The following is a 14881-nucleotide window of genomic DNA, read 5'->3' on the forward strand; positions in this document are numbered from 1 at the left end:
TAAAGGGTTTAATCACTAATACCACCTTCCCAATTTATGTAAGCAGATGAACCTGGCAGGCAGATTACTGACACTAAATGGTTATCAAATATAAAAATAACAACTCATGTAAAAATAACAACAGGCTCACTTAATCCAACCTGTGGGAACATCTTTAGATGTGAACTAATTAGAATTGTTAGCTCCTGGAGAACAGAGACCATGTTTTTATAACATGTATTTGTGTATATGTATGTATGTATACATACATATATGCACATACATATATAACCATGTTTGTGTATGTATACACACATGAAGTTAATTATATATAAAACAAATTATGTGTCTTTAAAAAAGCAAAAGGATTCTATTTTCATAATATCAATGCAAGATGTAAAACTAACTCAGGGATGGGTTTTGGGGGGTTTTTGGCCTAAAAACCTAGTGGCCCAATGACCTACTTTGATGGATAGATACACTGTTAAATGTTAATGTAATATTTAGACAATTCTGATTAGTATATTAATTAAGCAAAATGGTGAAATCTGATTGAGACAAAAATGTGAAGCACAATCATTACTGAGGTTCTTACACAACCAAGATGAGAAATTTGTAATCTTCTGCAGACTACAAAATAGGTGAATATCATGGTTGGAAAGAAAAGAACTAGTGTATGCTCATGTGACAGTGATTTAATTAATGATTTAAATGGCTCATCACATTTACCCAAGAAAGGAAACTGAAGAAACTAAGCAACAACGAAAAATGAAAATCTGGATAACTAAATCACAAAGGAAAAAATAAAACATCTATTTTATAAATAACAAATTATTTATAAGGAAATGAGACAATTCTGAAATATACTATTAGATCATATGTTAAAACAAACTTGGTGGGGCAGCTAGGTGGCGCAGTGGATAGAGCACTGGCCCTGGAGTCAGGAGTATCTGAGTTCAAATCCGACCTCAGACACTTAACACTTACTAGCTGTGTGACCCTGGGCAAGTCACTTAACCCCAACTGCCTCACTAAAACAAACAAACAAAAAAAACAAACTTGGATGACAATATTTTGGTAATTGAAATTTGTAAATGCAGAGTGAATTAAAACCATAGCTATGAGGAAAAGAAACCACAGATCTGCACTCAGACAGTTTGGGCCTAGACAAAATAGGGAGATGGAAATCTTCCAAACTTGCTGTAGCTTCTTAAGTGCCAAGGAAATGAACTACTGTTGAGATTTTTTTTTTCTGTCAAGTATATCTGTGCAATCACAGAATAAGAAATGGCCGACTGATGTTTTTCACAGCCAGTGAGATCCAATGGTTTCGCTAAGAAACTGTACTAGTAAAATAACTCATGTCCTAATACCAGAATGTTATTATATTGTTTCCAGTGCCTTTCTACTGTAGCCTTTTTAAAAAACATAACTTGAAACTGATGTCTCCATAAATGTTCTTAATATTTCAATTTGAAAAAGTTTGGGGATTCCACTGAAATTTCTTTAAAGAATTTCTAGATCTTTTCAAAGAATTCAAAAAAGGAAATATCACAATTAACAAAAAGCTACAAGTAATCCATAACGTTTTTAGTATTATGACACTGTTCCAAAGACTACTAAGAAACTGCAGAAAGAAACTGGTCCTTTTAAGCAACTCAAATATACAAAAGGGCACTTATGAGTACCTCTTCAAATACAGATGTTAAACATTTTATTTGCATAGAAGTCTATGTTCTCTAAGTTTTCCTTTTCTATTTAGATTTTCCCAATAAGTTATCTAGATTTTCTATCAAAACAATGTATTTAGATTTTAATATAGTTACAATCTGAATAATTTAAACAAGAGAAAAAGAATAAAGGAAAATGCAAGTGCATTTTTTCTTTTCATTTTATATGTAATGAAACGACAAAACAGTGCTCTGGAAAAAGTGAATTCGTTGACCCGTGGCCAATTCTTTGAAACACAGTTCCACTGCTTCTTTGAATTCTATCAAGAATTAGTTAGCTTAGGAGTGCAAATTATTAAGAATAGAAATTTCCCATATTTTGACTTCTGCTTTACTAAAATAAGGCCTTTAGTTCATCTGATGCTATTATATACATACCAAAAGACTGCCAACAGATCACAAATACAATTGTTTATTTCATTTTATGTTTGTCGGTTTCAATTAGAGAAATAGTCAGAAGTCTTATCAGAGTCTATGTCATGACCACATATAGTAGATTTGAATATAAACATTTATTTTGGCTTTTTGTTTAGTTTTATATTCGCACTCTTTTCTCTATTTGTACATCTGTTATGAACCTATACATTCTTGTTCTATTTCACTATGGGCATGTTGTATTGGTGTTATCTGTTGTTTTAGTAATAATCTAGAACTCATAAGAAGCTACTTCTACCACAAGTTTCAAGATACCAGTTATTTAACAAAACATGAATTAAAGAGGATCTGGACAATCAGATCACCAATGCTCTGTACTATGAACTGTCTATTCTATGACAAGTTAGCACCCCCTCTGAAAGCTGGTACAGAATTCCATACTAGGTCTGCATGAATTAGCCATGCCACTACAGGTAAAAACATAAATGCTGCAAAAATGGAAAGTTCATTTAAGAAAATGAGGTTGTTTTTTTTCTTAAAAGATCGTTAAAAAAATATTTGAAATTAAATCAAGGTGTATACTAAGTTGAGAGCAGGGTCTGATATATAAAGTTCACTAGTAACATTTTTACCTATTCCAATTTATCTCTTTTAAATAAACTATATCAGAGATGATGATTCAGTTCTCCAACATGGATGCCTATGGCTAGCGGTACTCAAATCTTCTTGGAATGAAGATAGTTATTCTAACATTGTAATTTAATTAATGTATTGACCATTTCCCCCATTGCCCCATTGATTTCTTAATAAGTACCCATAACTGTTTACATTTCAGACATTAAAATTAATTCTATGGCCACAAAAAAGTGAACAGTATTTTAAGCATGGTGTGGTAGCTAAAGTACTAGAGCTGGAGTCAGGGTCTTGAGTTCCCGTCTCATTTCAGATATCTGGATGACCATGTCACAACTGTTTCAAATGTCATGCATCGGGGGCGGCTAGGTGGCGCAGTGGATAAAGCACTGGCTCTGGATTCAGGAGGGACCTGAGTTCAAATCCGGCCTCAGACACTTGACACTTACTAGCTGTGTGACCCTGGGCAAGTCATATAACCCCCATTGCCCCCCCCCCCAAATGTCATGCATCTCCCTAGTACAAATCTTCAAAGTTAAAAGATGGGTTATAGTCTGCACTGGCAGAGTTCCCATACCAATGAAATGATCCTTGCCTACTGAAAGAGTAGGAGAAACTCTTGTGCTCTTTAGACGGTCACACCCCTTATTTAGTAGTCATCCGATTCCACAAACAATAATGAAGCACTTCCCATATACCAAGTGCGGCAGTAGATACTGGGTACAAAAAAGAAAAGTGGATCTTTCCTTCAAGAAGCTTCAGTTCTACCAGGTGATAAAACAGAAAAATGAGTAATGTAAGACAATGTGAGGAGAGAGAGGGGCTCAGGAAGGCTCTTCTGTAGGAATTGTTTAATGCCTTAAGTCTTGAAAGAAGCTAGATATTCTAAGAAAATTACACTCTAGAAGGATGTAAGGCCCTTGCAGACAGAGAAGACCTCAGTTTTCCCCTTCTATCCCCAGAACCTAGCATGGTGCCTGGCACATAGAAATGGTCAAGACAAAAGTATTTATTAAGGGCTGCTTATGTGTCACATACTGTGCTAAGTAAAGGGAACTCCCAGCTGAGGAAACTAAACAAGACACAATATTCTCTGCAATTTAGGAGTCTTGGAGCATTGTCTTAAACACCAACAGCTAGTTCAGGGTTACAATGCCAGCAGTGTGTCAGATCCACAACTTGAGCCTGGATCTTCTTGAATTCAGCTCTCTATGCACTATATCATGCTGCCTCTTGTAGTAAATACATAGCAATGCTTGTAGAATAAGAACCTGGTCTTAAAATAATTGCAGACTACTAACAACCAAATCACTAATATTAAAAGAAATGCAGATTAAAAGTTTCGGGGTTTTACTTAACAACCAGAAAATTGGATGTATGTTTCAGGCACATGGAACAGCCCACACAAAGGTATGGAGGCTGGAAAAAGAACTGAAAAGAACAATAAATTTGGATTGATAGAACCTGGGCTCAAATCCTGCTTCTGACACTTATTATCTGTGTGACCTTCAGAAAGTCTCTGTAGAAAGAAGAGGTTGGAGTAGATTATCAATAAAATACATTTAGCACCCAGTATCTATAATCTTATGAACTACTTATAATCTTATGAACTACTTATCCTTTGACCATTTATCTACTGGGAAATGGTTCTTGGTCATTTATACATGCATATGTACATATACATAAGTACAGAGACATATACAGACACATATAATTTCCTATGTATCTTGGCTATTGGAACTTTGTCATTTATAAAGTTTTCTTCAAACCAATAGTTTCTTTCTTATTCTAGAAAAACTGATTTTGTTCCTGCAAAAACTTTTCAGATTTATGCAAGTTATTGTATGTTTTCTCTTTTATGATCACTTCTTTTCTTATTTAGTTATGAATTTTCCCCTAGCCATAGTTGGGAAAAGTACCTCCTTTAGGCTTTCTATGATATTTAAAAGATTTGTATTCTCTCCACTTGATGAGTTTCTGTGGCCAAAATAATACACCTGGCAGCTCACTTTTCTGAAGAGGAGTTGCCTGAGGTTGGCTAGGCTGGTACTCAGAAGGGGGGAGAGGGGTGGAGAGAAGGGGAGGGAGAGAAGGCAGGAAGGCAAGAAGGTAGGAAAGGGGGGAGGGAGGAAACAATCATTTATTAAGTGTCCACTGTAAGAACCAGGGGCCCTGCCCCCTGCCGAGAAAGCATCTCGGAAGTTGCCTCATAATTCATGGACTGCCTTTAAGTCATGACAATCAATGGACTTGAATGCTACCAGCCAAATAGCTTGGAGCTGTGTGTGGGGACCGCCCCTCTTCTTGTTCCACAGGGAGCTTCCAGTCCAACTGACTGGGATTCAGTCTCTTTGATAGCACCAACCAGGTGAAGGGAGCTCGCTCACTCTCTCTTGCTTTCTCTCTCTCTCTCTCTCTCTCTCTCTCTCTCTCTCTCTCGTTTTCCCATTCTTTCAGAGACATGTGTTCTCTCTTTGATAACTTCTAATATACTTTAATAAATGCTCAATGCCTAAAATGTTGTTGAAGCTTCTAATTATAAGTAAATCCTAGCTAGTTTCCCCCCAACACTGCGGGGCAGGTAAGGTGATTTAGTTTCACACCACACTACTATATGCCAGGCATATAAATATCTCATTTGATCCACACTGGACAGACACAGGTCATAATTCAAGGAATAAATGTCTACTCTATGCCAGGTATAATGCTAAGTGATACAAAGGCAAAAGTCAAATAGTCCTTGTCCCCAAGGAGCTTACATTCTGTAATGCATACATATACATACATACATACATAATTATAAACAAAATATACACAAAGCAATTTTGTAAGAGAGGCAATAGCTTGTAATGGTCAATAAAGAGAGTAAACCCATAGTGATAAAATTATGGAATTAAAAATAATTCAGTCTAAATAATGAAAATTTCAAATGTAAACAAAATGTTTAACATCCAATAAAACGATATAATCAGATCTGTTTATATTTGAAAAGCAAATCTATTACAACGTATTTTCTTTGTGTCTTTGAGGGCAAGACCAGGAGTCTTTTCTTTGGCGTCAGGAAGTGACGTTGGCTAGTGGGAGGAAAAAGGAAGAGACTAGCGCTCTGTCTCGCTCTTTCCTGAGGACACTGGTGGAGAAGGGAGCTAGAAATGCGCTCTCCCTTTAATAGATAGGAATCTAGGCCTTTCTCTCTCTCTTTATCAAATTCTTATTCTCCTTAATAAATGCTTAAAAGTCTAACTCTTGCTAAAGCTTATAATTTATTGGCAACCACTCATTAGATATTTTAGATAGTTTAGCTAGAATTTTAGCCCTTAACATTATATTTGTCAGTAGGCATCCAATATATGAAGACTTTCCAGTCTCTCAGGTCCTGCCAGTTTGTTTTACTGGCACAGCCTTCTGGAAGATGCACTGGAGGAGAACTTTTAGTGAATTCATTATGAGGATGTAGCTTTGGTATTTTAACTAGTCAGGGATTTCAGAGTCACTAAACAAATAACACTAAACAAATAACAAATAGCATGGTTATTTTGGCTAACAAATATTCTAGTTGATAAATTATTATTATTATTACTTATTGAATGTACATGACATTCCACCCCCCCCCCCCCAGCTGTTCTAGGAAGCCCAGGCCTGGAATGCAGTCACTTCTCATCATTGCTACTCAGAATACTGAACTTCCTTCAACATTCAGCTCAAGTACCAACATTAGGCCTTTCTTTTATACCATAGCTTATAGTTCCATCCCCTAAAAAGTACTTTTTATATATTTGATATTCAATTATCTGTGCACACATTTTTCCCCAGTAGAATGAAAATTCCTTGAATGCTTTGAGTAATTTTCTCATCTTGTCCAACTCTTTGTGACCCCAATAGGGGTTTTCTGGGCAAAGATACTGGAGTGGTTTTCCATTGCCTTCTCCAGCTCATTTTACAGATGAGGAATTGAGGCAAACTGGGTTAAGTGATTTGCCCAGGGTCACACAACTAGTAAGTGCCTGAGGCCATATTTGAACTCATGAAGAAGAGTTATCCTGACAACAGGCATGGCACTCTATCCACTGTGCCACCTAGTTGTAACCAAACTCCTTGAAAGTAGAGATTTTTCTGTCTTTATATCTCTAATACAAAGTCCAGTGCTTGGTATAATATGTGCTTAGTAAATGTCTACTGAATGAATGAACCAATGGAAGCTGATAAAATCATGACAACAGAAGGCTTGGAGGGAGAATCAGGACCAGGACATAGCCTTGGGGTACACTCACAGTGATCTAGCAAGGAGAATGAGAAGGAACTGTAAAACAGAAGAATCATATAAACTAAGATTTTGAGCTAGACTGGGTCTTAGAGGTGAACTAGTTTATTCCTATATGATGAAACTGAGGCACAAAGTAGTTAAGAACCAGTACTGTTAAGGTTAAAAGGGGAAAAAGTAACCCCTCCTGGAGAGGTGGTCAACAAATGTTGAAAGATTCAGTGTAATCAAGGTTGAGAACTGAGAGAAGGCCACTGGAATTTACAGTGTTTCAGTGTTAGCATGGTACTAAGTGCATGGTATCCACTTGTCTCCAACTAAACATAAACCAGCTAATCATAGAAGAATGGCAGAGTGCTCTAAGTGCAAGGGTCCTAGAGTCATCTGAGCTTCAGATGCTGTTACCCATGTGACCTTGGGGAAATTATGTCATTTGGGGGCCTCAAGTTTTTTAATCTGTAAATGAGGGAGGCAGAGAGATGTATGCTGAGGTAGTTCTCTTTCAGCTCTAGATCAATGACTCTATGATACTAAAGGACCCAGCCTGTACCTTGAAACTCAAGGTAGCTTTCTAGAATCCTAAAAAATTGGTTCTAGGTTATACCTACCTGACTTAAGGGATGGTCCTGAGTTATAACTGTAGGATTCTTGAGTTTTTCCACATCCTAGATTGAACTGTGGCTATGAAAGTTCTAAAACCATTCTTTTTCAAAATATAAGCTTAAAGGTTAAAGGATTAATACCCAACACAGTCAGGTAGTACAATATACTAAACACTAACTGCTGGGAGAAAGATATATCAACAATGATTTTGGTGTCTCCTCCCCTTTCCTTTTTTTAAACCATCCCTTAGTTTATCTTTTATGAGGATTATTCTAAATAAATCAATTTCAACTTCAATCAGTTTCTTCTTTAATTATTGATAATTCTGAGCACAATCACTTAGAAGTTTGTGTTTCTTACCAGAGAGGAAGACTTAATTTTGTGCTTAAAACTAGACATTTCTGTTTTTAAATGTCATCATACTACCACATATAAATATTTAATGAAGATTAAGCTACTTCAAGCATTTAAAAAAAACATATGAATATATATGTATGTATACAGATATTGATATGTGTGTACATATATGTATATACATACATATAGATGTATAACTGGGAAGGAGGGCTAATTTTACTAGGGAACAAGTTAAGATAGAATCTTTTTTTTGAGAGTGGGTCTCCTTATTTACCTTGCCTAGGCTGGAAGTTCAGCAGCCACTCACAGCTCTGGTAAGGAAGCCCTGATTTGTTGTTCCATTTCTGCTGTGGGGTGAGTTTCATTCTCCTTAGGCAGCCTGGTGGCTCCTTCACCTAAGGGCTCACCACATTGGTACAAGATTTAGTGAGGACATTCCATTGACTTTAGCCCTAGTAAGATAGTATTTTAAAGGGGCAGCTAGATGGGCAGTAGATAGAGCTCCAGGCCTAGAGTCAAGGAAGAGCTGAGTTCAAATCCAAACTCAGACACTATCTCTGTGACCCTAGGTAAGTCACTTAACCCTGTTTGCCTCAGTTTCCTCATTGGTAAAACAAGCTGGAGAAGGAAATGGCAAACCACACCAGTATCTCTGCCACAAATGACATCATGAAGAGCTGGAAATGACTTAACAACAAATGTTCTTGCTTGACTGTCCCACCCCTAATCTGAAAGAAGAGTCTTCATTTCACAGAGCTATTGTGGCACAGTAGAAAAAGTTCAGGATTTTGAGTCAAAGAATCTGGTCCAAATCCCAGTTTTGTCATTTTAATGCTCAAACTTACGCCTGTGTGACCTAAGGCCAGTCAACTGAATGTTCTGGGCTTCAGTTATTTCATTTGTAAAACAAAAGGGTTGTACTCAGTGACCTCTAAGGTCACTTCCAGCTCCTAATGAGATCTCATAACTTTTGTACTCCTCTTTCATACTTTTAATACTCTAATTTGTATCTTATTCTCTCAACTATATTTTAAGTTCCTTGAGAGCAGAAACTGCACATATTAGGATCTTAATAATTTTTGTTGAATGAATTATTCAAGTACTAAGTATTATTAATAGCATAAACTATTTTCCTTATATAAATAAATCAAGAATGACCTTGGAAGAAAAAGACTTTTAAAAAATTCAGGTTGAAGTTTCTATCAGCAGTTACTAAAACCAGTGTCAGTTATTCACCAGACAAAACAAAAAAAAAATTTAATAAAAAAAATCTACGATATGATAGGGTGAGAGGGAGAGAGATAAAGAGAGGGGAAGCTGGAGGAAGGTAAGGACAAGATTTAATGAGCTTTGGAAAGAAATAAAACATGGAGAGCAACTTTGTCTATTCTGTGGCTAGAATGATATTATACCACCCACCCTAACAAGAACTTAGCTATTAAATCATCTTCCCTCTCCAACTTCTTCCAGGTAACTTGAGCAAAGATGCATATATGTCAATTCAAACCACATGAATAACACTGTAAGTTTAACTTTATTCTTAAATAGCAAAAACATGCTAGGTGGTTATTCTTCTGAATATATAAGCTTTATACTTTCATGTCAATATAAAGTGTCAGCGTATTTTCCCTTTCTGGCAATTCTCTTCACATATCACATCAATTTCCTATATTATATCTCAAGAATGGCATTTTGTATAGTATCAAACAGATGAATAACAATTGAATTAAATTCTGGCCTAGAAGATGATATTAATAAACCTTTAGCTATTTAAGTTTATGAGATGGATCTCCAGAAGAAAATATAGGCAGAATTATATTTGTGCTACAAAACCCAAGGGATTTGTTTTGAAATTTGATTATTCAGCAGGGTATGAAAATACTGACAGATGGTGGGTTAGAGCTGGCTCATGAGATACAATGACTTGTAACTAATATGGATAAATAAATCTAGAACTATGTTATGACACACATACCGCATCAATGAGGCCACTGGAGCTAGTTAAAATGTCACTAAAAATATGTTAGGTAAGCCAAGGCCACAAATAAACATCTAACTTTTTGCAGTGCTACTACTTTATAAAAAGGATCAGTTGTTTTGACCTATTAAAACTTGGGTTAACTGCCAAGCTGCTTTTGCAGCCAAGTAGGCCAAACAAGTTCACATCCATCTAAAAACTAGTTCAATCAAGTTAAAAGCAAGTTTCAGAAATTTACCTTCTAGAATAAGAGATTAAAAAAGTAACTTGTGAAAATCTGCACTCTGAGTTCCTCTGTAAATAAGGGGATAAGGACAAGACCTGGGGAATCCCCAGGTAAGGAAATACAGGTTGGGTCATTCTCTGCAATTTCTCTTCTAGGAGAGTTTCCTAAGGGCAATGAGAGATTAAGTGACCTGCTCAGGGGTCACACTGTATGTCAGAGGTGGGACTGAAGCTCTTGTCTTTCCTGGCTCTGAGGCAGATTCTCTTAGGCCACATTGTAGGCCTAATAAATAGCTAGATGAAAATAGCAAATCTTACATAGCATATACCTGCCTAGTAAGAGTTTCTTCCTCCTAGAAATTATAAGATTATTTTTATTATAGCTATTACAGTGGAAGAACTCAAAACAACAGGATAAACAAAAAAATTCACTTTTCCTCCCACTGAAGTGACCAAGTATTACAATATATGCTGACTTCATTTTGAGGATTATATCAAAATCTCTATACAATTTCCCTACTTTTTCACACTCTGCAACTGATGTCACAATATAAGCTGCAATTATAATTATCTTCATGATAGTCTTTTTATTTATACCCATCATGAGTAATGCAACATAGGAATGACCATATGTCCAATGAAACGATGATTCTAGTTGCCTTTGGGCACATATTAAAGCCAACTTTGTAAACTAGTTTATTTGCTTCCCCAAGAAACTGTTATTTAGGTCATATCTACAGGACTTGATGGTTTTCCCTATGTTCTTCAATTTAAGTCTAAATTTTGCAATATGAAGCTCATGATCTGAGCCACAGTCAGCTCCAGGTCTTGTTTTAATTGACTGTATAATCAATCTGATTTCTATATCAACCAGCTAGTGATGTCCATGTGTAGAGTCAGTCACCTTTTGGGTTGTTAAAAAAGTGTTTGCTGTGACCAGCAAGCTATCCTGACAAAACTATTAGCCTCTGCTCTGCTTCATTTTGTACTCCAACGCCAGACTTGCCTGTTATTCCAGTTATTTTTTTATTTCGCATTTCAGCATTCTAATCCCCTATGATGAACATAACATCATTTTTGGGTGCTATTTCTACAAGATGTTGTAGGTTTTCATAGAACTGAGCAACTTTGGCCTCTTTAGCATCAGTAGTTGGAGCATAGACTTGTATTCTGATGTTGAACAATTTGCCTTAGATTTGAAAAGATATTCTGTCATTTTTGAGATTATACTGCAGTACTGCTTTTTTCATCCTTTTATTAACTATGAGGGTTACTCTGTTTCTTCTACGGGATTCTTGTCCACTGTAGTATATGTAATTATCACCTGAATCAAATTCACCCATTCCTGTCCACTTAATTCACTGACACCCAAGATGTGAAGAAAGAGAAAATCATCAGATTGTATAAATATGACCTAAATGACATTCCTTATGATAAATATGATTTAAGGGATTAGATCTGGTAGAAAAAGTACCTAAAGAACTATGAACAGAGGTTCAAAATACCATACAGGAAGCAACAACAAAAAAAATTGCAAAGAAAAAGAAGAGCAAGAAAGCAAAATGGCTGTCTGACGAGGCTTTACAAATAGTTGAGGAAAGAACGAAAGCAAAAGGGAAAGGAGAAAGGGTAAGATATACCCAACTAATACAGAATTTCAGAGAATAGCAAGGAGAGCTTAAATGAACAGTGCAAAGACATAAAAGAAAACAAGAGAATGGGAAAGATAAAAAAAGAAAAAAGAGCTATCATGGGATATTTCATGCAAAAATGGGCATGATAAAAGACAAAAATGAAAGAGACTTAACAGAAGTAGAAAAGATTAAGAAGAGGTGCCAAGAATATAGAGAACTACACGAGAAAGGTCTTAACATCACTGATAACCATGGTGGTGTGGTTACTGATCTAGAGCCAGACATCCTGGAGAATGAAGTCAGGTGGGCGTTAGGAAGCAGTGCTAACAATGAGGCTAGTGGAGGTGACAGAATTCCAGCTAAAGCTATTTAAAATCCTAAAAGATGATACTGTTTAAAGTGCTGCAAGTCAATATGACAGCAGATTTGGAAAACTCAACAGCGGCTGCTAGATTAAAAAAAAATGAGTTTAAATCCCAATCCTAAAGAAGAGCAATGCCAAAGAATGTTCAAATTTATAAACAATTTCGCTCACTTCACATGCCAGCAAGGGTATGCTTAAGATTCCACAAGCTAGGCTTTAGCGATACGTGAACTGAGAATTAGCAGAAGAGCAGGCTGGTTTTCAAAGAGGAAAAGGAAATAGAAAACAAGCTGCCAACATTTGCAGATTATGGAGAAAAGCAAAGGAGCTCCAGAAAAATATCTTCTGTTTCACTGACTAAAGCTTTTGACTGTATGGATCAGAACAAAATGTGGCAAGTCCTCAAAGAGATGGGAGTACCAGATCATCTTACTTGACTTCTGAGGAACCTGTATGTGGGCCAAGATGTAACAGAATCAAACGTGAAACAACTGATTGGTTTAAGATTGGGAAAGGAGAATGACAAGGCTGTATACTGTCACTCCTTTTATTTACTTATATCCAGAGTACATCATGCAAAATGCCAGGCTAGATGAATCAAAAACTGGAATTAAGGTTGCCAGGAGAAATATCAACAATCTCTGATATGCAGAAAGTGAAGAGCAATTAAGAAGCCTCTTGAAGCTTACCATTAAAAAAACTAAGATCATGACAACTGGCACTATCACTTCCTGGCAAATAGAAGGAAGAGAAATGGAAATAGTGTCAGATTTTATATTCTTGGGCTCAAAGATCACTGCAGACATCAACTGTGGCCATGAAATGAAAAGCCCTTGCTCCTTGCAAGGAAAGCTATGACAAATCTGGGCAACACACTAAAAAGCAGAAACATAACCTCAACAAAAAAGGTCCATATAGTCAAAGCTATGGATTTCCCAGTAGCAATGTATGCCTGTGAGAGTTGGATTATAAGGAAAGCTGAGCACTGTAAAATCAACACTTTCAAATTAGGGTCCTGGAAAAACCTTTTAAGAGTCTTTTGGATAGCAAGGGGATCAAATCATTCAACAGTTAAAGAAATCAATTCAGACTGCTCATCAGAAGGACAAATACTGAAGTTGAAGCTTAAACACTTTGGCCACATAAAGAGAAGTCAGAACTCATTGGAAAAGACCCTGATGTTGGGAAAGACCGAAGGCAAAAAGAGAATGGGACATCAGAAGATGAGATGGACAGAGAGTAGCATGGAAGCAAATAACTTGAGCTTGGACAGACTATGGAAGATAGTGGAGAACAGAAGGCTCTGGCATGCTATGGTCCACACGGTCCAGAAGAGTCAGGATATAACTAAACAAATGAACAACAAGAAGAAACTGTGAACTGTTTTTCATTTAGTTGCAACTTTATGTCTTCTGCTTTCATTTATAATGTCAATACTGACATGTTTCGTTTCCTCTAGTAGTTTACCAAAATTCCTGGTCACTGAACAAAGATCTCATATTTTAGGTGCCAACAGAAGCCAATGTTTATAGATTACCTAAAGTATGTGATTCTTAACATCCTCTGCCTCCTTTTCTACTATTCTGCCAGCAAAGGGGGACTGGACTGGCTGCAAAGGGCCATTTTGTAATTTTCTATTTTCTTGGGTTGCCATAGTCAAAACACTAATCACTTAGTGCCCAGCTTACTTGTGATCAGCTTCATTGCATCTAGCCAGGCAAGTGCTTTTACAGGAGAGTATTATCAAGATCACAAAGTCTTTCCAGACTGGTAGAACCTCCTAGAACTTATCCTATTCTAGCATAACTTCTAAGAAACCAGGGTCATCAACATGCCATGAAAGGGAATCTCAGTTGGCCTTTGTCAAGGCTTTATCCTTATCTATCTTTTTATGTATATGGCCCTATCCTCTCAAATGAATTATAAACTGCTTTAAAGAAAGTAACATGTTATCTCTTTAGTACAGTTTTTTACACAGTAGACACTCATATATTTGCTGAGTCATATTAAATGTTAAGTGAGAAGACAGGAAAAAGACTAAATCAAAGTTGAGCCCAGATGTGTAGGCAGTAGACAACAACTGTGACATAATTACTAGAGCTAGAGAAAATTATGAAATCCAGTTGATTAGATCAACTGCAAATTTATTTTACATAATCTCAGGATAATCACAACTCATCCTTTTACAAGGTCTTCTCTGATTGAGAATCAAGAACTTAAAAAGTAAATTTCAGTATTTTAGCTGAGTTCTCACTGCTGTGAGACCATCTCTGTCCCTAAAGAAGATTGAAAATCTGGAAATGTGAGAGATCCATACCACCAAAAATAACTGACCTGGAAAACATGATGATGACGGATAATTTCAGAAGCACTAGGTTTTTCCCAAAACACAAGGAAACAAACAAAAAATGTGGATGCTACATTTCAATGTGGTAGCCATAGCTTAGCTGATGGCGCTTGCCTCAGAGCTAGGAATATCTGTTTCATATCCAGACTGACACAAATGACTACGTGACTCTAAGCAAGACATCTACTTTCTCTGTGCACAAGGAAACTTTCTAAGGCGATAACTTTAAAAAAAAAAAAAGGTGCAGAACTGCTTTGCAGATGAAGTTTCCTCATCTGGGAATTCTCTATCTCAATAAAATTCCAGGTCCAGTCCTTATCTCTGTTTTCCCATTACTTTCTCTAAACACACATTTTGAGATTAACACATACACAAACACATACACAAAAACTTTA

The 14881-nt window shown here is 36.4% G+C and overlaps 1 long non-coding RNA gene across 1 annotated transcript in view; it reads right to left on the reverse strand.

Annotated features, from left to right (window-relative positions):
• The window catches only part of LOC122730843, a 65476-nt gene that overhangs the window by 15887 nt on the left and 34708 nt on the right, over positions 1–14881 (reverse strand). The gene's annotated exons all lie outside the window — the stretch shown is intronic.

This window comes from Dromiciops gliroides, chromosome 6 (genome assembly GCF_019393635.1).
Source record: "Dromiciops gliroides isolate mDroGli1 chromosome 6, mDroGli1.pri, whole genome shotgun sequence".
In the NCBI taxonomy this organism is placed as follows: Eukaryota; Metazoa; Chordata; class Mammalia; order Microbiotheria; family Microbiotheriidae; genus Dromiciops; species Dromiciops gliroides.